General features: G+C 38.4%; 1 protein-coding gene across 1 annotated transcript in view; it reads right to left on the bottom strand.

The window, feature by feature from the left end:
* Window positions 1-22,782, bottom strand: part of NDST2 (N-deacetylase and N-sulfotransferase 2) — a 231,537-nt gene extending 208,755 nt beyond the window's left edge. Inside the window, exon 1 of the mRNA XM_089680185.1 lies at window positions 22,654-22,782. The gene's annotated coding sequence lies outside the window, so the exon portion shown is untranslated. The remainder of the gene's footprint in view (window positions 1-22,653) is intronic.
* Window positions 22,783-23,887: the final 1,105 nt, after the last annotated feature.

Raw genomic sequence — 23,887 nt, 5'->3', positions numbered from 1 at the left:
CAATAACCACATTTTCCCAGGCAATCTTTTACCAGGGGTTTTTCTTATGTCAATGTGCTTGGTTATGATGACAGCATCTAATTGGGTGATTGGTAATTTGGGTTACTTTTCATTGAGATTAATGCCTTATGGTTAATATTGGTTTATGTTACAGAAAATGTTATAAAAGATAAAGATATTATTAATATGTGTTCAGCTGGCCATCCCCTAGTGTTCACTTTGACATCAAGTTTACACTGAAGCCAACCTCTGCCTATGCATCTATTCATCGTGTGATCACCTTAACCGCTTCCACAATGCCCTATAGCAGAAATACTGCTACAGGGTGGCATGGGTGCGCAAAATCACGCTATATATATATATATATATATATATATATATATAAATAAATATATATATATATATATATATTTCACACACATACATACATGATTTTGCAGTTTCGGGTAGGAGGCCATCAGCTGTCAATCACCGTGTCCCAGCCGGTGATTCCCCGCCAGCACCCAGCGATCTTCGAGTATTACTGATGTGGGAGAGACCTGTATGTAAACAATACAGAGCCATACAAAGCAGTGTGCTTATAGTAAAACAGACAGCCCACATAGTAAAACAGCACACAGTTAACCCTTTGATCGCTCCAGATGTTAACCCCTTCCTACCCATTGCCATTAGTACAGTGTCAGTACTTATTAGCACTGATCACTGTATTGGTGTCACTTGGAATGTCAGTGACACCATGTCAGTTCCTTCCCAGTGTCAGAATGCCTGCCGCAGTCCCGCTATAAGTCACTGATCGCCACCATTACTAGTAAAAAAAACCAAAAACTCCAGTGTATATACATAATGCCATTTGTAAACGCTTTAACCTTTGCCAAAAAAAAAAAATCCCAATACATGAAAATTAATTGATTTATGTAAAGACATGTAGCAGAATACATTTTGGCCTAAATTTATGGCGAAATATGATTTTCTAAATTTTTTTTAATGGATATGTTTAATAGCAAAAAGTCAAATAGTTTTTTGGGTTTTTTTTTTTTTCAAAATGGTCAGTCTTTGTTTAGAAACGCAAAAAAAAAAAAAAAACCAGGCGATGAAATGCCACCAAAAGAAATCTCTATTTGTGGGGGAAAAATTATGTAAATTTCATTTGGTTGCAGCGTTTCATGACTGCACAATTGTCAGCTAAAATAATGCAGCGCCCTATCACATAAAATGGCCTGTTCAGGAAGGGGAGTAAATACTCTGGAGGGCAAGTGGTTACCTTCATGCACTCTTTGCAAGTAGCTTGCTCTGGGGGCACTGAGTAAAGGGGGAGGGGGATGTGGCAGGAGCACCATCGGGAGACCCGAGAAGAGGAGGATAGGGGCTGCTGTGTGCAAATCAAATCCATTGCACAGAACAGGTAAGAATGGCCAGTTATTTTTTAAAAAATCTCAACTCTCAATATCACTTTAAGTTGCCAAGCTTTGGAATCAGTTTACTATAATAAACAAACAAAAAAAAACCCTCTCTCCTAATAACCCATTTCCGGCTGTGAAAATTAAGCTACCGGTAGTATAGGGCAAGAAATACACTGTAGACGGATATTGCAGGGCAGAGCAAGGCTTCTGAGCAGTGCATTGACAGCACAAAGGAGTAAGCCACTGAGATCCTCACTCACCAGCTGACAAAGAAAAGAATGAGTTAGGATTGGAATGCAGTAAGAATGATTGTATGTTGTACAGATTTTGGCCAACCCCTAAAAAGTCATGGAAAAGAAGTTATGGCCATAAGCGGAGTTGCCAAGATAGCTGTAATACAGTGTAATTACCCAACAGCAAGAAAATAAAAACACTAGTGTGAGAAAACATGAAAGAGAAAGCAATAACTCCAGTACAGCAGTAACGTTTGTAATCTTTCACCTAGCAGAACAACCATTTCAGAGCTATAGAATTAGCATAGTATGACAACAATGCAAAACATATTGTTACACAGTAACAGGCAACCATCTGTCATGTATAAGGTCAGTGATGGGGCTGCTAGGACATACTAGAGCATTTTAATTTCAAAACAAGCTAAAAGTCTACTGGTTGTCTTACTAGTTTTTAAATCCTCAAATGCAATTAAGATTTTGTACATTTTAGATCAAAGGTAGTCTTTATTGTAAGAGTTAGCACAAGTCACAAAAGCCTATAATTGCAGCATTTTCATAACCTTCAACCTACTATGTTTTTTTATTATTAAAGACTGACAGCTGAATTCTTTTCATAGATGATGCAAAAAATAACTCAGATATCTCGATTTCCCCCATTAACAGTCAGTGTTGATGGGGGAAGCCCTCCTACAGGGGAGTCATCCCTGCCAGGAGAACACGATTATTGCTAGCAGCTACTATACAGTGGGGATCGAAAGTTTGGGCACCCCAGCTAAATATTTGTATTAATGTGCATAAAGAAGCCAAGGAAAGATGGACAAATCTCCAAAAGGCATCAAATTACAGATTAGACATTCTTATAATATGTCAACAAAAGTTAGATTTTATTTCCATCATTTACACCTTCAAAATAACAGAAAACGAAAAAATGGCGTCTGCAAAAGTTTGGGCACCCTGCAGAGTTAATATCTTGTACTGCCCCCTTTCGGAAGTATCACAGCTTGTAAACGCTTTTTGCAGCCAGCCAAGAGTCTTTCAATTCTTGTTTGAGGTATCTTTGCCCATTCTTCCTTACAAAAGTCTTCCAGTTCTTTGAGATTTCTGGGCTGTCTGTCACGCACTGCTCTTTTAAGGTCTATCCATAGATTTTCAATTATGTTGAGGTCAGGAGATTGTGAAGGCCATGGCAAAACCTTCAGTTTATGCCTCTTGATGTAATCCCCCATGGATTTCGAGGTGTGTTTAGGATCATTATCCATTTGTAGAAGCCATCCTCTCTTTAACTTCAGCTTTTTCACAGATGGCATCAAGTTACCATCCACAATTTGCTGAAATTTTATTGAATCCATTTTTCCTTCTACTCGTGAGATGTTCCCTGTGCCACTGGCTGCAACACAACCCCAAAGCATGATTGATCCAACCCCATGCTTAACAGTTGGACAGAGGTTCTTTTCATTAAATTCTGTGCCCCTTCTTTTCCAAACGTACCTTTGCTCATTCCGGCCAAAAAGTTCAATTTTAACCTCATCGGTCCACAGAACTTGTTTCCAAAATGCATCAGGCTTGTCTATATGTTCATTTGCAAAGTTCAAACGATGATTTTTGTGGTGAGGACGTAGAAGAGGTTTTCTTCTGATGACTCTTCCATGAAGACCATATTTGTACAAGTATCTCTTTATAGTGGAATAGTGTACCACAACTCCAGTGTCTGCCAGATCTTTCTGGAGGGATCGTGCAGTCAAACATGGGTTTTGAATTGTTTTTCTCACAATCCTGCGAGCTGTTCTGTCTGATATTTTTCTTGGTCTTCCAGAACTTGCTTTAACTTCCACTGTTCCTGATGACTGCCATTTCTTAATTACATTCCGAACAGAGTATATTGACATCTGAAAATGCTTTGCTATCTTCTTATAGCCTTCTCCAGCTTTGTGAGCGTCAACTATTTTCAGTTTTCTAGACAACTGCTTAGAAGAACCCATGGTGCTGATTGTTGGGGCAAGGTCAGATGAGTCTGGGCATTTAAAACCTTTGAGATTGACATAACCTGGTCTTCCCAGACGATGATTGAGAACAATCCATGACACTGGCAGGTCTCAGCTTTGCAAAGGGGGCAGTGCATGCTATAAATTCTGCAGGGTGTCCAAACTTTTGCAGATGCCATTTTTTTGTTTTCTGTTATTTTGAAAGTGTAAATGATGGAAATAAAATCTAACTTTTGTTGACATATTATAAGAATGTCTAATCTGTAATTTCATGCCTTTTGGAGATTTTTCCATCTTTCCTTGGCTTCTTTATGCACATTAATACAAATTTTTCGCTGGGGTGCCCAAACTTTCGATCCCCACTGTAGTTGCTGTCAATAACTGCATGAAATAAAAAGACAGGCTGGTTGTACCAAAGTCATACAAACAATCGAATTTGGTACAATCAGCCTGCCATAGATGGTTCGAAGCTCAGCTGGTTTCTGCTGAACTGTCCAAGATTAAAACCATCTATGGCCTGCTTTAGGCACGGATGTAGAGATGAGATGACTTCATAGCATGCACATTATTTTCTTCTGTGGTAGTTTGCATGGAAGGAGTACCAATCATTGGTGCTGAGGTGTGTTAAGGAGGGGGGGGATGTGGGCTGTTTGTGCTAGGGGAGTAGGGGGGAGGTTTATCGGGGGGTGGGGGTTTGTGCTAAAAGGACGGGGGGGGGTTGGGTAAGGTGCAAAGATTTTATGCGGAGAGGGGTAATTTGGAGGGGTTTTAGCTAGAGGAGGGATTTGGGGTAAATTGTCCTAGGTGGGGGGATTGAAAGAAGAGAAGCGGTGCTGGCAGGGAGGACGATTTGTGCTAGGAAAGGGGTAATTTGGAGGGGGTTGTGCTAGGAGAAGGGATTTCGGGGGATTTGTGCTAGGGTGTAAAATTTGAGGGAAAGAGCATGCGTGCAAGGAGCAGTGAAGTACAACTACAGTTAGGGGGAGTGCAAGTAGCTGGTCTTGCTTAGGGCACAATATAGTTTAGCACCAGCACTAGTGGTGATAAAATATTTGCAAGATAAAGTGATGAATGACAAAGAAAATAAGCCTTTTAAGGTAAAGGCATTAAAAACCTTCCTACTAGCTTCTTCTATTTTCTCAGCTGCATAAAATGTGCATTGATCATGTAGTTTCATGGTGTCCTTCGCTGGTCTGTATGCACAGCCTATAGAACAGTAAATCTTCACATTCCTTTGTGTAGAAACATGAGGCTTGTGGCATGGTACTGCACACCACTTTATGATTTGCACCTACAGGTAAGCCTGTAATAAAATGTATCCCACCCTATAATGAAATTACATATTCCACAATCCCTGGGTCTCTCAGTCTAGTGCTGGCGACAGCTAATTCAATCTGAAAGACATGAACAGGCAAAACATTTTATTTATTTCAGGTACTTATATAGCGCCGTCAATTTACGCAGCGCTTTACACATATATATTGAACATTCACATCAGTCCCTAACCCTCAAGGGGTGTACAATCTAATCTAAGGTCCTTAACTCACATTCATACATACACATACTAGGGCCAATTTAGACAGGATCCAATTAACTTACCAGCATGTCTTTGGAGTGTGGGAGGAAACCGGAGCATCCTGAGGAAACCCACGTAAGCACAGGGAGAACATGCAAACTCCATGCAGGAGACGCCATGGACGGGAATCAAACCCATGACCCATTTACTGCAAGGCAGACGTGCTAACCACTAAGCCACTGTGACACACACACACACACACACACACACACACACACCTTACCATGCAGCTGGAAGACATTTTATTACATATTAGCACTCCCACATTTGTGATGTTACTCAGTGAATAAAAATTCATGCATTAGATGCTGTGACCTGGAACAGGAAGTTGTCTTGTCGCTGACGATAAGGTCCAGGCAAGCTGTAGCAAACCACGGACAGAGGGGAACTGTTCACTCACAACATGTCATCCTATCATTACAAGGTAAGGCAAACAAACCGCAAAAGGAAAATAACTACACTAATGCTTTGTTAAAACAACAAAACCATTTGAAAATACACAGTGCCTTTAAATGCCCATTTCAAGCAACAAAATAATTCTACACCTAAGGGAAATATTTCTCTTTGTGACATCTTTAGTAGAATATCATCATGCAATAAAACGGAATTGTGTTAAATGGCAGTGCAATAAGCCCAACATGTATTAATTTTTGATATTATAAAAGGAGCTTTAGGCTATCTCTGAGCACTGCCAGCCCCGTGTACATATATTACAAACCGTTCAAAAACAAGTCAAAAAACAATACATATTGCTAAGATTATTTACATAAAGCATGTCTTACATGTTTTTCTAGGGAAAAAAACCCTTCCCCTTGTTTTAGCTGGATGAAATGCCCTGTCAAGTGAAAAAACTATCTCACTGCAGGTCAGGCTGCTTGCCACTAAACAGCTAAAATTGCCACGTTTGCCTCCATAAACTGTGGCATATTAACTTGTGCAAGTGAGGCATCAAAAATGATCTTCTGCAGTTGCAGTGATGCGCTTGGAGACCAAAGGCCATGAAAAGGCCATGAAGAAATGCAGTCAAGGCTGCAGTACAACACCCCTGCCTCTATCAACCAAGCTACATCTGGAGGCCAGCCAACTACCCAATTTTGTATCCAAAAGGGCAAAAAACTCTGCTTCATCTATGCCTAGTCTTACAATTATTTCATACAGAACTAATAAACCTAAAAACTGCACTTTAAGTGAAATTACTTCAACTCCCAGAGTAATGGCTGTAATAAAAATCAATATATTTTAATTATTAGAGTGTAGCAATAATGAAATAAAATGTAGAACCATTCTTCTCACTGATATGCAACAGTTTCAGAAACCTGATAATGACCACTTCACCTGATGGGCAGAGATATGACACATAACATTAGACATATTCATAATCAGAGAATGTGCAGGTTATATCCTTAGGCATTGCTTATCAGCAGCTTAAAAAACAAACAAAAAAAAAACCTCCAGCACTGTGCACATGAACCAAGATATAAGGCCTTGCAGCATCAAATCAATGCCATTACCAGGAGATTAAGTACTCGTCCCAGAGAGATGCATTTCAGGATAATACCAAGCTTTTTATAAGCTCTTGAGATGTCAAATGTGACTTTAACAGCATTGCGGACATTATGCTGAATGGCTTCGGCATGTAAATATTCCAAAGCTGCATGCAAGTGTGTAGCCTATTGCGCAGTAAATGTTCTGTCACCATAATGAGCCTATACAGTGCAGCAAAACAGATAATGCACATTACACATTTTCATAAGATGAAAAGAAAACTACAGCTCCAATTCCGTTCACGGTCTCCATCTGCTTTTTTTTTTTTTTTTTTTTAAAAGCACAGCAAAAAAAAAAGGTATGATTATTTTTTATTTAAACAAATGGTTTTTCCAGTGTTCAACATGCTTAATTTTTGAAAACTACCATCCACTTTTCAGCAATTCTTCCGCTTTGCTGTGGAAAAACGAGGAGACGGTGGAGTCTTCACATCCCTATTTCGGACACAAGATCAGAAAACACAAAGGATGACCTCTGTCGCTGCCTGCCTGTTTTCTCAAGCCATTTATAGAGAGCTGACGAAAAAGCAGCACTACGAGAGAGAGGCTTTGAATCCAAATGTGCATAGGTGGAACAAAAGATGAAATGAGTTCTCCTGAAGCACATGCCTTGCCTTTGTTCCAAATGGAACGCTACAGCACAGTGTATATATCACTGCAGGAATCTCTGAAAGAGGGGAGAGTGGGGAGGGGGAACGTCAAGCACAAAAATGCAACCAAATATCCCTTCAAGGAACATTTTCCATTAAAAGACGGGCTGCAGATTTGCAATGAAACATTCCAATACACAGCATGAGGACATTATGTCTCCGGCTTGGCACTCTGTGAAGCTCATTTTATGAGGGGCCCGCAGGGGTTACTGAAATACGGATGTGTACCAAGCTTCTGCCTTTCACAAACCCTCCCCCATTCATACCTCATCCAAATACATTATGTAAAAAAGCCCGCCTATAAACTCATGTCTAGACGCATCTACATACGTCCAGCAGGTCTACTCAGCCTGTGCTTTAGTGAGTTTAGTGGAAGCCTTCCACTTGTACAAATTTTATTTATTTCAGGTACTTATATATCGCCGTCAATTTACGCAGCGCTGCACACACACACACACATATATATATTTTATACATTCACATCAGTCCCTAACCCTCAAGAGGTGTACAATCTAAGGTCCCTAACTCACATTCATACATACACATACTAGGGCCAATTTAGACAGGATCCAATTAACCTAACATGTCTTTGGAGTGTAGGAGGAAACCGGACTACCCGGAGGAAACCCACGCAGGCACAGGGAGAACATGCAAACTCCATGTAAGTGGTGCCGTGGCTGGGATTCGAACCAACGTCCCTAGTACTGCCAGGCGGAAGTGCTAACCATTTAGCCACTGTGCTGCCCATATCCCTTATGAATATGAGCATTGCTGAAAAAGGATTTGAAAAATGCGAAAACATCTACAAATAATTAAGTTATTCAACATTGTTCAAAGTTCAGTAGTTCGCATGTGCTATGGCTTTAACTTGCAGAATTTAAACACCTAGTATAATTTACTAAAATACACGGTCCAAAATCTGGTGCAGCTCTGCATAGAAACCAATCAGCTTCCAGGTTTTATTGTCAACGATTAATTGAACAAGCTGAAGTTAGAAGCTGATTGGCTACCATGCTCAGCTGCACCAGATTCTAAGTGCTCCAGTTTTAGTAAATTTCCCCAAGTGTATGAAGTCTCCAGGCCTCAAGTGCTTTGGAGGTGAAACCAGAACAAAAGTAGAACAGGCCTCCCACTCTACCCACACTACATTGGCAAACTAAAACATCAGTCTAGTACTTCTGTGCCACAAATTAATTCCTGTATAGGTTCTTAAAAAGACTAGACACCTTCAACTGTATTCACACAGTAGTGGCACATTTACTGAACATGTGTTTCCATAAGGCAGCCCATTCATTTTGGATGAACTTCCAAAGCACCACAATGCAGAATATAAATAGACCTGTAACCTTTTCCTGATGTTCGGCACCACTAAACACAAATGGTTTCCAATGGTTTTGTGCTGTGGTGTTCTGGCTAAGGTGCAATTTGAATGCTGCAATGGACTGGAGTTTGTTTTGTAAATTATTGTGCATTGTATAACAGACAGACATAAATATACCGTCCAAGTTTCTACCAAACAGTCCGCACATTTTTGTTCCTAAAACGGTTTTAATATGACCAGTTTTTACTGGTGTCCTTTAGCAGTAAATTTGAAAATATACACTTTTATGGAGGCAAGTAGCCAGAATAACAGTTTCATTTTCCAGCCATGGAATGAAAATATGTAGGATTATGGCAACATCTCTAAGGAAATGAACAGGATGGGCAAAGAAGTTGTATGAACACCCATAAACGCTAGGTTTGACAGTTACAGTAGAACGGTAAAACCACTAAACAGAAAAGCAAGGAGAAGATGGTTCACGCTAGGCTATCAATTCTATTTGGGAGTAGACACTTACTATATATGTATATGCATCCTTGATATACAGACTTTTGTTGGTCTTTAAACTGGAGGATTACACCATTGGGTCAATACATATAATGGACAGGGAAAAAAAAAAAAGTGTAAGGGAGAAAAAAAAACACCAGAGGAACTTTCAAAGATTGCATTGTCACAGTAGGACCACAAAGCAAGTATATTTTCTATATAAAAGAATTACGGAGATTACAGTAATTCACAGTTTAGGCCACAATTTTTACCCTATACATATACAGCAGAGCTATAGGAGGAGATTGATCCTGCATAAATTATAGCTGACAAAGTGTGTAATGTTTCTCAAAGTGAAACCAACAACTTTTTAAAAAATTAATGTTCTTTAGCAAGGAACATTCATTCCACATTAATTATGCTACCAAAACCTATGTGCGCTGTAAATTGCCTCCAGTATTGTTCCGGTTTCTGCTTGCTGGAGGCGGCCATTTTGCTGAAGCCCAGAGCACCTGAACAGCATTAAATCTTTAGGCTGTGAGCAGATCAGCCTCTACAAATTCGGCACAGTGCTGAAAAATAGAGCAAATGAGCATGCAAAGACCAGGGTGAGACAGTGTATTAGTGGATTTTAAACAGTATAGGCACTTATTTTTAATGTTCTACATTGCTATACCTGCAAAAGGAACCAGCCTGAAGTGACCTAATTTTCTGACGAAAGTTCCACTTTATGCTGGCCATACACTAGATTTTCATACAAACATTCTCTGTACATGACTCGACGAATGTTATGCTAAAGTACTTCAAAATTTTTTTTGCATTTTATTTTGGAATGAATGTCATTTGCCAAAAAGGGGCAAACCATGTGCAGTGTAAAATTTGAGAAAAAGGTTTCCATCCAACAACTTCTCAAATATTCTCAAAATAATGTGGATTTGACCTCACTAAACAGGAAAAAAAAAATCAAACAAATGGTCTCAAAATGAACAAAACTCTACTAGTTATTTGGCCAGCTTTACTCTAGATACAGATTACCGCATCAGAACAATCTCTAGTTACGGCAGTCTAGCAAACAAATGTGCACTGCAGATAATCTGTACGCACTGAATGTGATACTTTACCACTTTTAATAAAACAAAAAGCAAAAAACAGCACATAATATTCCTAGCATTTCCCAATAAGCCAGTTGCCAAATTCATTGCTTTCATTCCACCCACTAAATTATTTCCCTTCAAATTACTTACTACACCCACCAATGTCTCTGCCTGCAATCTAATAGTTACAACGCTTTTATAAACAGGTCAGGACGTGACTTGTCACAGATGTCACCATTTAGAAAGAAAAAAAAAAAAAACAAGTTTTCTCAGGCTTCAAAAGTTGATGGTGGTGTTGCTTAGCAACTACATACACCACAACACTGACAGGCTGACGTGCAATAATATTTTACCTAAAATTAGTATTTAGTTTAAAATACAATTTTAAAGGCAACATTATATTTTTAATGCATGTGGATAAAATGAGCCAAGTGTCAGACCTTCTATAGCTGTCCTAACATTTGCAGCTAGCTCACAAAGAAAAAAAATAAATAAATAAATTCTGAGGGAAGTAAATCAAGGCGATTACTCAAGGTAAAAATAGGGGAATATTGCTCCTTTCCATCTACTGTGTGCTCTCACAATCGTATATAGCCTCCTAAAATACAGCCCAATTACTTAAATAAACAGATTTAGAACTATGGGCAAAATGTTTTTTTTTTGGATAAGAGTAAGGGAAGGTTATAACCCCTGTAAGGTTTATTTGTGCCATCTATGTCCCATTGGGGAGATTTATCTTCACTTCCTGTCCCATAGCCAAAACAGGAAGTGAGGAAATCCCTGCAAGTTAAGGGAATCTCTTGGGGACCCCCAGGTAACCAAAACCAGTGTCCTCATAGGAAGATTTCCCCTCTATTGCTTTCTGGAAACGCAAAAATTTGTCATTTTCTTTTACTTTCATTTTCAATGATAATGGTAAACAAAACAAATAGGTTGGATCTCCCTAATGAGGGCACAGACTGCAATGAAAGCCACTCTACTCAAAACAAAAAGGTTTGCCTCTGGTTATTCTTTAACCGCTTGCCCTCCAGAAGATTTACCCCTCTTCATGACCAGGCCATTTTTTTTGCTGTTCGGCAATGCGCTATTTCAACTGGTAATTGTGTGGTCATGCAATGTTGTATCCAAACTAATTTATGTACTTTTTTCAGACAAATAGAGCTTTCTTTTGGTAGTATTTGATCACCCGTGCGCTTTTTATTTTTCGCGCTATAAACAAAAGACAGGAAATTTTGAAGAAAAAACTATATTTTTTTCTTTTGGCTATAAAAAATTTATAGTAAAGTCAAAGTTAGTCATAAATTTAGGCCAAATGTATTCTGCTACATGTCTTTGGTAAAAAAAATCCCAATAAGTGTTTATTGATTGCTTTGTGTGAAAGTTATAGCATCTACAAACTATGGTATAGATACTGCAATTTACGCCATTTTTTGCTATACAGCGTTGCGCTAGTTTAACTGACAATTGCGCAGTCATGCAATACGGTACATAAATTTACGTGCTTTTTTATTTTTTTTTTTTTTTTTAACACAAATAGAGCTCTCTTTTGGTGGTATTTGATCACCTGTACACTTTTTAATTTTGGCGCTATAAACAAAAAAAACCCTATAATTTTCTTTTCAGACATAAAAAATATCCAAAAAACTCAAAATTTCATAATTTCTCCCGAGTATGGGGATACCACATGTGAAAGACTTTTTGGCAACCTAGCTACATACAGGCCCTCAAAATCGAATGACCACCTCCAGGCTTTATTTCCTCATATCACTTCCCCACTGCCTCACAGTTTCGGCGGCTCTAAAATGCCAAGATAGTGAAAACAGCCCCCCAAATGACCCCTTTTTGGAACGTAGACACCAAGGAATTTGATAAGGGGCATGGTGAGTATTTTACAGATATTTGTCACAGGGTTTTGAAAAAGAAAAAAAAGAAAAGAAAAAAAAAACATTTTCGTTTTCCAAAAACATGTGGCAATAAATGAGATGTGGAAAATACTCACCATGCCCCTTAGCAAATACCTTGGAGTGTCTACTTTCCAAAAAGAGGGCATTTGGGGGCCAAACTACTGAGTACCATTCTGAGTTGCTGCAATGAAATTTCAGCAAAATGGACTAGCCTGCTGCTTCATTTTTTCACTTTGATTTTCACGTTGTCTTTGAATTCAGTCCTGTCGGCTGATCATTTTCATCAAACAATGGGGCATCCTCACATTCCTAACACATTAACCAGTCCATATCAGTATAGATTTCCAGCATGATATTTTCCCCATTGAGATCTGATGTGTTTTCAAAGTGTTCCTTTAATTTTTTTGAGCAGTGTATTATGCTGAGAATTTCCCACCAAGACAGCATATGTTCAAGATCCCACTATAGCAAGACATTCTGTACAAATCCTTATGTTTGAAAGCTGTAACATCCTTTACTTAGAGGTCATTTGATCACAAATAAAGCTTTTACTGCTTGTATGACATGACTGCATTGCAAAATGTTCTTGCTGCAGGGTCATCCACCAGACCACTCTCTGTGAGCTCTTTTTACACTAGGCAACATGAAATCTGTGTATTGCCTGCCATATTTAGGAAATTATATTGATTTATATTTTTATATTTAGATACACACACACACTGATGAAACAACTAGGGGACAGTTGGGAAATGTATAAAATGAGAATGTCCCATTTCAAGAAAAGATAAATGTAGAGCTTGCATTTCTGGATGGCACAGCGAACTGTGTTCACTGGCAGTGATATATGAAAAGTATTTCTGAGCATGTAGTGATATCCACCACAGGATCATAGCTGTTTTTATTTTATTGCTGTCTGAGGGACAGAAGATCACGGGCATTCAATATTATGCTTCGGCCTTGTCCTTTGTGTACAGAGATTTCTCCAGATTCTCAGAATCGTTTCTTTAAAAAAATTACCCAAATATTAAAAAAAAAAAAAAAAAAAAGTACATTCTCTCAGTTTAAAATCTGTTATGTTTTCTATTTACTATTATAAAATATGGGTTTATGAGATTTGCAAATTATTGCATTCTGTTTTTGATTTAGATTTTACATAGCATCCCAACTTGAAAGTAGAAACCAATTAAAAAAAAAAAAAAAAAAAAAAAAAAAAAAGTCTGACACGAATATTTTTCAGCACAAAAAGGTCTGTTTGAGCAAAACACTGCTCAACCAATGATACATGGCTATAAAACTATTGAATACAAGATGCGAACGGACAAGGGGAGAGAAGGGGAAGGTAAACAACAAGATCCCCCCCTTGTCAATTCACAAAACATGCTCCAAATACATAATGGCAGGTTAACTGGTTTCCATCCAAACTGATCCATTTGTGTTTGCAAACAACTGTGGCAGGGGCAATGGATATTAAACTCATTTGGGGGCAGGGGTTTGATATTAATATTTCAATGTTCCCTGTAAAAGCATTAAAAAATAATAATCAGAGCTCTAGAACATACAGTGCTCAGCATAAATAAGTACACCCCTTTTGAAAAGTAAGATTTCAATCACTATCTCAATGAACACAAGAAACTTCCAAAATTTTGACAAAACAGTTTTATAGAACATTTGTTTAGTTTTATTACATGAAAGTAAGGTTAAGAATATATATCTTAGATTACAAAATCTTCAGTTTTTGTGGGGTTTATGTAAAAATGTATACACCCCACAACAAAAATTAGTATATCTGGTATTTTGTTTGTATGAGCTCCATGATTTGTAAGGACAGGACCAAGTCTCTAGGCATGCAATGAACAAAGTAGCGACATATTGCAACATCTATCTTTTTCCATTCTTCAAAAACGACCTCTTTTAGAGCCTGGAAGGAGTGTAATGCTCAACATATCTCTTCAGAATTCATCATAGGTGTTTGATTGGGTTCAGTTTAGGAGACATACTTGGCCGATAAATCACTTTCACCCTGTTCCTCAAAAATGCAACAGTGGCCTTAGTTGTGTGTTTTGAATTATTGTCATGTTCGACGACCAAGGGTACGGAGTGATGGTAGCATCTTCTCTTTCAATATAGAGCAGTACATCTTTGAATTCATGATAGAGAACATCAATGAAATGCAGCTCCCCAACACCAGCAGCACTCATGCAGCCCCACAGTAGGACACTGCCACCACATTTCACTGTAGGCATCATGCTTTTTTTTTTATTTGTACTCCTCACCTTTGCTACAACATACAGTTTTGAACCCATCAGGTCCAAAAACTTTTATCTTTGTCTCATCACTCCAGAGTACAGAGTCCCAGTAGTCTTTTTTAGCATGGGCCCTGGCAAATTGTAGGCAGGCTTTTTTGTGCACGGGCTTTAGGAGTTGCTTCATTCGTGGACAACACCCATGCATGCCATTCCTCCGCAATGCACGCCATATTGTGTCACAGGAAACAAAATCACCTCAGTTTGGCTTTCTACTTCTTTAGCTAACTGCAGTGAACTTCAATGGCTATTTTCTTCAACTCTTCTCATCAGAATATGCTCCTGTCGAGGTGTTAATTTCCGTGGAGGGCATGGAGATCTCTGTGAGATGGTTGCAGTTCCATCTTTGTTACATTTTTGTATCGTTTTTGCTACAGTATTCTGACTTGATAAGTAAAGCTTTGCTGATCTTGTAGCCTTCACCTTTCTTGTGTAAAGAAATTATTTTCTCTTTCTCAGGCTTTGTGAGATTTCTCTTCCATGTGGTGCCATTGCTGACAGCATGAAATGAGAAGGGGTTTTCTTTGTTAAGTAACGCCCTTTTATATCAACTGTCTGCTGGACACCTGTTTAATAATTAGACTCACCTGTAGTTGAATTCTTGTTAATTAGGATTTTGTTGTAAAAAATTTAGCCTTGCTCTTAAGGCTTTCTTTGGGGTGTATTAATTTTTGTAACATGGTCTTGAATGAAACTGTTAGGAAAAAATGTGTGCAAATTAACAAATTTTGTTTGCAATCAAGGGCCCGAATTTGTGGGAGTATTTTGTAGTATAGTGTCCCATAGAAAATGTTGATTCTGAAAGGAAAGTAAAGGTTTTCTGACAAATCTGTTGGGGTGTACTCTTATGCTGAGCACTGTAAATATACTATAAGCATTTTATTTCCAACTATTCCTGGTCACAAGTTGCCTAGGCCTTGTGCATATTTAGAGATTGATGTAAGTGCAATAACCAGCTTCCTGCTGTAGCATTGTTTACTGTTGCTGTATCGAAACCATCACCGTAATTAAAAGGTTAACTTAAAGTCTTGTTTTCGTTCATTAACTGCATTAAATAATGTGAGCCGTGTGATAGAGGATCTCTGCAATATAAGGCTAATCAATCTATGGCAGTGAGCGAGAGGCCTACAAGGATGTTGGGTAATTCTCTGTGCCTGGAGGATTATTTATTTTGTGTAATTTGTTCTATTGAGCGTTGAGTTGTGGAGCAGAAAGCTCCAGATAATAATGTGATAAAGTTTCATGATTACACGTGTACAGTACAGGAGTGGGATGACACTGCTAACATGTTCCTTGGCTGATATATACCCTTTTTCTGCTAGTCTGAAAAACCTAACACAGACTTGTTTTTTTCTGTGGGATTTTTTTTTCTTTTTTTCCCTATAATTTTAACTCCTGAATGCATTAACCTTATCACTTAAATAAGAGAAAATGTTCATTTGCGAGTAATGCTGCAGGATGAGCAGTCGCATTTGTCATTCTGGTATCTCTGAGAAACATAGTGCTTCTTGTCACAGGTAAGACTCTACCACTTTTTCATTTGATAGTGAACATTTAGGTGAACCTAGCTTCCAGGCTGAAACAGTAGGGCAGTGTTTTTATGCATAATAGTGATATCATAGAAACGGCAAAACTAGGGCTATAATATAAATTTCTGAATAAATCCAGAAATAAGCAGAACTGCTAATTAGTATTTTGGAGTATCAAACTATTCAAGGCTAGTTTTTTACCAATTACTAAGACCTACATAACACCAAAGGCTAACCTTAGACATATTTCCCTCTAAATTTCCCCTTTTCAGCTGTTACTAGAAATCTGGAAGAAAAAAGGGATTACGCAGAATCAGTGTGCCTGTTCAACAAAACATTGCAATGAACAATGGATTAGAAAGCAAATTGTAAAACAAACAAAAAAAAAAAAGTTTTTTTTTTTTTTAATTTGGGTTACCAAAATGCGAGAACAAGATAATCAAGCAGCTCAAGCGCCACTGTCAATGTTCCACCTAAGGAATGACATGCAAAATTCTTGTGTGTGGTTTCCTACACTTGAGTGCTCTGTGATTACTCTGTGTGCAGACATCAGCTGAGTATGTTAAACCGCCCTATAAAAAAGACAGTGATCCTGGGCTGGCATCCAATGTAGAACTAGTGCTACTTTCTAAAAAGGATCATTCCATGCATGGCTCGCATTTATTACAAAAGAACTTTGGGAGTCCATGGTTCCTTCACACATTCAGGATGACGAGGATTCCCACTTTGAAAAATGATGCTTTGAACTACAGACATTAAAAGCTACCTGTCAGACCAGTTATACAAACTAATTTTAACACATAATTAACAACAGAAAGTACAGTGGATGAGGTAGAAGTATTATCTTAAAACAAATCCAGGCAAATCCCTGAATGCACAACAGCCACGTTCAAGAATTTACACCCGTGAGCGAGTTTACAAATACACGGTGTATACCTGGGTATGGCCATGGGAAGCTGTATGTTGCAGCCATGTCTCCTGGGGGCAGAAATTTCCTCACAGTGTATGGCAGATGTATAGGACCTAAACGGATATATATATATATAATTTTATTTTTTTTTGGGGGGGGGGTGTGGGGGGGGGTTAATTCAGTGGTGAAGAGTTTTTATGGACGTGTGTCTACACTAGGGCTCCCATTTCTAAACTGAAGGATTATTTATTGGAGGAGACAGTACAGGGATTACCTTCTACCCTCACAGTACCTCCCACTGCTTAAAGAGTAACACCAATTTTGTTGAGGGAAAAAAAAAATTTCCCCCTGGGTGATATATATTCATTGCAAGTATTAAAGAAAATAAAAAAAACTTTGTTGCAGAGTCCCACCTTTTGTTAGGCTACTTTCACACTGAAAACTAAAAATTCTTCCTGCGCCTAGTAAAACACTCTAATACAGGTTCTATCCTGCTGCTGTGCACTGTGATCAACACAAACAATGAAAAAAAGGAAAAAACAGCGCAAACATAGACCTTTACATGAAATCAATATTACAAAGTGCAAACATAAGTGAAAAATTAATCAGTGGTAAAGTCCATCAAAATAAACCAAAGTTCAAAAAATATTAGTGCAAAAAAGAAAGAAAAAAAGAAAAAATATTTTCAAATTCTTCTTCTAATATAGAGGAACTTCCACCTTCCACCCGTGAAAACCAATATCAAATGCACTCACCAGATAAAGGTGAAAAAAACGCCTCTTAGGAATTTTATGGGATCCTACACCCTCTTTCGTATCCACTCTATAGGAATCCTCCTCTCCACCATAGGCTCCACCATCCGACCAGGGAGAAAAAAATCTCAGATAGTGTAATATTGTAAGACACCATTCATAAGTGAAATCAAGGATTAAGGTCACTCACATTCAATTCAATTTAAAAAGGCATATTTATTAGGATCAGCTTCTTCCAGATAAACAGTAGATGCAAGGCAACCTCCCACGGAATCTCACATCACAGCTCCAGGTTTCAGCAGAAGCTCTACAGAGACACCGCATATACAGATCCCAAAAGATGGCCGCTGGAACGCACCGCTCAGCGTGCGCTCCACTCACCGGAAGTGACGTCAGACGTACGGAGTACAAACCGGAAATGCGTCAACGCGTTTCGCCCCTCCCATCGGGCGTTCTCAAGACGTTCATTTCCTGCCTGAAGCTCCCTTATATACCCAGCAGAGACCCACCCCTCCGTTTCAATTGGTCAATACTCTTCCCCGGGATGATCAAACAAACCACTCCTCCTGTAACGTGACGTGAGAGTCCCTTACAGATGAGGTAAATGCCTATACAATTAGAAATCTTATTTCATGTTATTCCTGACACTATTAAATTATCTCCCATAAGCGACATGTATATTACCACATGTCCCCAGTGGGAAAAACACGAACAAAGTATTAAACAATGCCTCACTATTACAAAAAACTTTCTTTAATATATGAGCAATGAATACTAAATAGTATAAAATGAAAATAAATATGAATGTAATGAAAATAAAAAATATAAAATATAAGATGAAAATAAAAATAAAAATATAAGATATATAAAATATAAAAAATATAAAAATAAAAATAAAAATTCATTTATTTTTTCATTTCATTTTTATTTTTATTTTCATTTTTATTTTCATCTTATATTTTATATTTTTTATTTTCATTACATTCATATTTATTTTCATTTTATACTATTTAGTATTCATTGCTCATATATTAAAGAAAGTTTTTTGTAATAGTGAGGCATTGTTTAATACTTTGTTCGTGTTTTTCCCACTGGGGACATGTGGTAATATACATGTCGCTTATGGGAGATAATTTAATAGTGTCAGGAATAACATGAAATAAGATTTCTAATTGTATAGGCATTTACCTCATCTGTAAGGGACTCTCACGTCACGTTACAGGAGGAGTGGTTTGTTTGATCATCCCGGGGAAGAGTATTGACCAATTGAAACGGAGGGGTGGGTCTCTGCTGGGTATATAAGGGAGCTTCAGACAGGAAATGAACGTCTTGAGAACGCCCGATGGGAGGGGCGAAACGCGTTGACGCATTTCCGGTTTGTACTCCGTACGTCTGACGTCACTTCCGGTGAGTGGAGCGCACGCTGAGCGGTGCGTTCCAGCGGCCATCTTTTGGGATCTGTATATGCGGTGTCTCTGTAGAGCTTCTGCTGAAACCTGGAGCTGTGATGTGAGATTCCGTGGGAGGTTGCCTTGCATCTACTGTTTATCTGGAAGAAGCTGATCCTAATAAATACAGTTGTGACCAAAATTATTCAACCCCCACTGAAATTGAGTGTTTTGGCCAGTTTGACATTGCTTTTGATCATTCAGTCATCTTGCTTACATTTACATTAAAGAGGCACTTGTAGGTCAGACAAATATAACATAACAGTTATAATGAAATAACCACAAATGTCTTTTCTGTGCTCACAGCATTATCAGTTTTATTCAACCCCCAAGTGACATTCAATCTTAGTACTTAGTACAGCATCCTTTTACAGTTATAACAGCTTTTAAACGTGAAGCATAGCTTGACACAAGTGTCTTGCAGCGATCTACGGGTATCTTCGCCCATTCTTCATGGGCAAAGGCCTCCAGTTCAGTCACATTCTTAGGCTTGCGCACTGCAACTGCTTTCTTTAAGTCCCACCAGAGGTTCTCAATCGGATTTAAGTCTGGTGACTGCGATGGCCACTCCAAAATGTTCCAGCCTTTCCTCTGCAACCATGCTCTAGTGGACTTGGAGGTATGCTTGGGATCATTGTCCTGTTGAAAGGTCCAACGTCTCCCAAGCCTCAGGTGTGTGACGGACTGCATCACGTTTCCATCCAATATCTCCTGGTACTGAAGAGAATTCATGGTACCTTGCACACGCTGAAGCTTCCCTGTACCTGCAGAAGCAAAACAGCCCCAAAGCATGATTGACCCTCCACCATGCTTCACAGTAGGCAAGGTGTTCTTTTCATCATAGGCCTTGTTCTTCCTCCTCCAAACATAGCGTTGATCCATGGGCCCAAACAGTTCTAATTTTGTTTCATCAGTCCACAGAACACTATCCCACAACTTTTGTGGTTTGTCCACATGGCTTTTGGCATACTGCAGTCGACTCTTCTTATTCTTTGGAGACAGCAAGGGGGTACGCCTGGGAGTTCTGGCACGGAGGCCTTCATTACGCAGTGTGCGTCTTATTGTCTGGGCTGAAACTTCTGTACCCACATCTGACAAATCTTTTCTCAGTTCCTCAGCAGTCACACGGGGACTTCTCTCCACTCTACGCTTCAGGTAGCGCACAGCAGTCGAAGTCAGCATCTTCTTTCTGCCACGACCAGGTAGCGTTTCAACAGTGCCCTTTGCCTTGAATTTGCGAATGATGCTTCCTAAGGTGTCTCTTGGTATGTTTAACATCTTTGCAATCTTCTTATAGCCATTGCCCTTCCTGTGAAGAGAAATCACCTCTTCTCTTGTCTTCCTGGACCATTCTCTTGCCTTCACCATGTTTGTAACCACACCAGTAAATGTCTAGAAGGAGCTGAGTATCACAGTCATTTTAAAGCTGCCTAATTGGTGCTTATTATGCTTGATTGCTGCTCGGTGACATCCACAGGTGTTTTCAATACCTGATGGAAAGCACCTGTATGAACCTCTGTTCTTCAGAGTGGTAGTCTTTAAGGGGTTGAATAATTGTGGCAATGAAGAAACCACATAAGAACCATTTACTACTGTATTACATAAACAATTGATGTCATTTTAGTTGCATTTGGGTAGTTACAACGTCCTTGTAGGATTTGATTCTGAATACAATTCCAAATGTACACTATAGTCCCTAAACCCCTTTACAGCATTGGGGGTTGAATAATTTTGGTCACAACTGTATGCCTTTTTAAATTGAATTGAATGTGAGTGACCTTAATCCTTGATTTCACTTATGAATGGTGTCTTACAATATTACACTATCTGAGATTTTTTTCTCCCTGGTCGGATGGTGGAGCCTATGGTGGAGAGGAGGATTCCTATAGAGTGGATACGAAAGAGGGTGTAGGATCCCATAAAATTCCTAAGAGGCGTTTTTTTCACCTTTATCTGGTGAGTGCATTTGATATTGGTTTTCACGGGTGGAAGGTGGAAGTTCCTCTATATTAGAAGAAGAATTTGAAAATATTTTTTCTTTTTTTCTTTCTTTTTTGCACTAATATTTTTTGAACTTTGGTTTATTTTGATGGACTTTACCACTGATTAATTTTTCACTTATGTTTGCACTTTGTAATATTGATTTCATGTAAAGGTCTATGTTTGCGCTGTTTTTTCCTTACTTTCACACTGATCTGCTGCAAAAACGCATAGGTGTTCTTACCATGCTTTGAGTGTTTTTAAAAGGACACATGACTTAAAAACTGCACCAAAAATGCTTCTCAGAGGCGTTTTTCAGGCATTTTCCATTGATTTCAATGGGAAGAGGCGTTTTTGGGGCATTTGTTTAACTCCCCAAACATGCCCCAAAGATGCTGCAAGCAGAGTTTTTACACCGTACGCGCAATGCTTCAGTGTGAAAACATACATAGATATACATTCACATACATAGGGAAGCATTTTTCTTGAGTTTTTCAGGCACTTTTTGTTAAACGCAAAAATGCTTCAAAAACTCCTCAGTGTGAAAGTAGCCTTATTATGAAGATAGAGCTGATAGTCTCTGTCCGTGTGGAAAGTGAATCTAATCGAAGTGGTTTCATTAATAGTGATCAGCTGCTGCACCCACAGGGCTCTAAGGAGGAAACTGCAGGGTCTGTATCCGTTTAGATATGATTTCCTATTAAGAGTATCTTACCAAAATGACACTTTTGTTGCAGGGGATGCCTGAAATTTGATTTATATCTTAGTGGAAAAATCAGTGATCCAATTACGCAAGGTGGAAATTATGTTGCTGGCACTGTTCTGTACACATTCTGCGCACAGAACACCTCCAGGTAACCATATTGCATTGAATTTTACAGAAAATTACAGCACTGCAGATTGAAACATAACATTCAATTACAATATGACTTGTGTTGCAATTGTATATGCTACTTTTTTTTTTTTATTTGCAATTTTGTTCCCACGGAAGTGGAGTTACCCTTTAGGTCCCTCTAAACTTCCTATGCAAATACATACATTCAGAAATGTTATCTGCAAAGAATATGGATCTTTATGTGCACATGGCAGGACTGCATATTGGGAAGCAGGAGAGTGTGTACACGGGTCCCATACCATGGAGAACTTCTTGATAGGGCTCTGAAAACAAATGGGGTGGGCCCAGAGAAAATAATGGTAGGCACTTCATTGTGCCTGCCATACAGTGTGTTGATGTTTATTTTCTTGCTTTAACAGACTGGAACACATGAACAATGTGGGGTTGTGGCCCTTAATTTACTCCAAGATTATAACCTTTGACCTTCACTTTCTATTTTTGGAAGTATATGATCAAATACTGTGGTCCCTGTCAGTTGGCCCAAAAAAAAAAAATTTTTCGGATAGGAGAGATTTTTACTCACAAGAGTAGAGTAAATTTCTGGGTCTATAATACTTAGATGTGCACAACCGTAAAGATTACTATAGACTACACACTGCTAAAGAAACCATACGAAAATAAATAAGACAGTATTAGACTTCGTTACCTGCCGTAAAAGATGAATACACACAAAACGTTGTTCTCTTCACCAACAGTTGACAACTTGTGATAACAACCTTGTGAATGTTCAGTGCTGAATCAAAATTCTTTGATGTGTAAAAGCCCAACAGAACCTAGAGAATAAAATAGTTACTGTTATTTCATTACGGCAGGGTTTAATAATAATATATATATATATATATATATATATATATATATATATATATATATATATATATATATATATATATATATATATATACACACACATATACACACACACACAGTGTACTGTTTACATACCCTGGCAGAAATTGTGAAATTTTGGCCTTGGCTTGGTATCAAGAGATCCCCGAACTTTCCAGTTCTTAATAGGTGATTTAACAGCGCTGATTGGCATATTCAAGGTTTTGGACATCTTTTTAAAGTTCCATTACCTTGTTACTCAGGACTTTTGACAGTTCTTTTCTGATCCCCATGGCTCAGTATCTAGCCTAGTCAGTGCTTCCACGTAAGAGCTAACAAACTCATTGACTGTTTATACACGGACACTAATTGCCATTTAAAAAGCCACAGATGTGGGACATTAAACTTTAATTGGCATTTTAACCCGTGTGTCACCTTGTGTGTCTGTACCAAGGCCAAACATTCCAGGGTATGTAAACTTTTGATCATGGCCATTTGGGTGATTTCTGTTATTATGATTTTAAAAGGAGCCAAACAACTATTTGATAATAAATGGCTTCACATGATCGTCATCCTTCAATAAAAGAGCATTTTTTGGCATGATCAGTCATATTTTAATATCAATGCCAAAATTTCACAATTTCTGCCAGGGTATGAAAACCTTTGAGCACAACTGTACATAGATACACACACACTACAAAAAATGTTTAACTGTAATTACACTAAGTACACATACTGCATGTCCCAGGATTTTTTCACAATCAAGTACCTAGCAAGACCTGTACTGAATGGTCCTTGTAATATCTATACAGGATTTGAAAGAACTCTAATATTTCAGATAGAAATTATAGTTACGGTAACTAGAGACATGAACACTTCCTAAAGAACATACAAAACTTGACTTTTGTGGATAGTGCCTACACAAAGTGCTCAAACTCTTCAAAAAGAAAATGATCAAAGTTAAATTCTGTATAAGTGGAACTTCACATCAGATCTGTCGTCAGACCAGCTATGAAAACCACACAAACAAGGTATACTTACACCCACCCCTGCTA

This window comes from Staurois parvus, unplaced genomic scaffold (assembly GCF_062004578.1).
Source record: "Staurois parvus isolate SC_StPar_1 unplaced genomic scaffold, SC_StPar_1.0 ptg000236l, whole genome shotgun sequence".
Lineage (NCBI taxonomy): Eukaryota > Metazoa > Chordata > Amphibia > Anura > Ranidae > Staurois > Staurois parvus.
The sequence above is the reverse complement of the archived record's forward strand: the minus strand, read 5'-3'. Positions and strand labels throughout refer to the sequence as shown.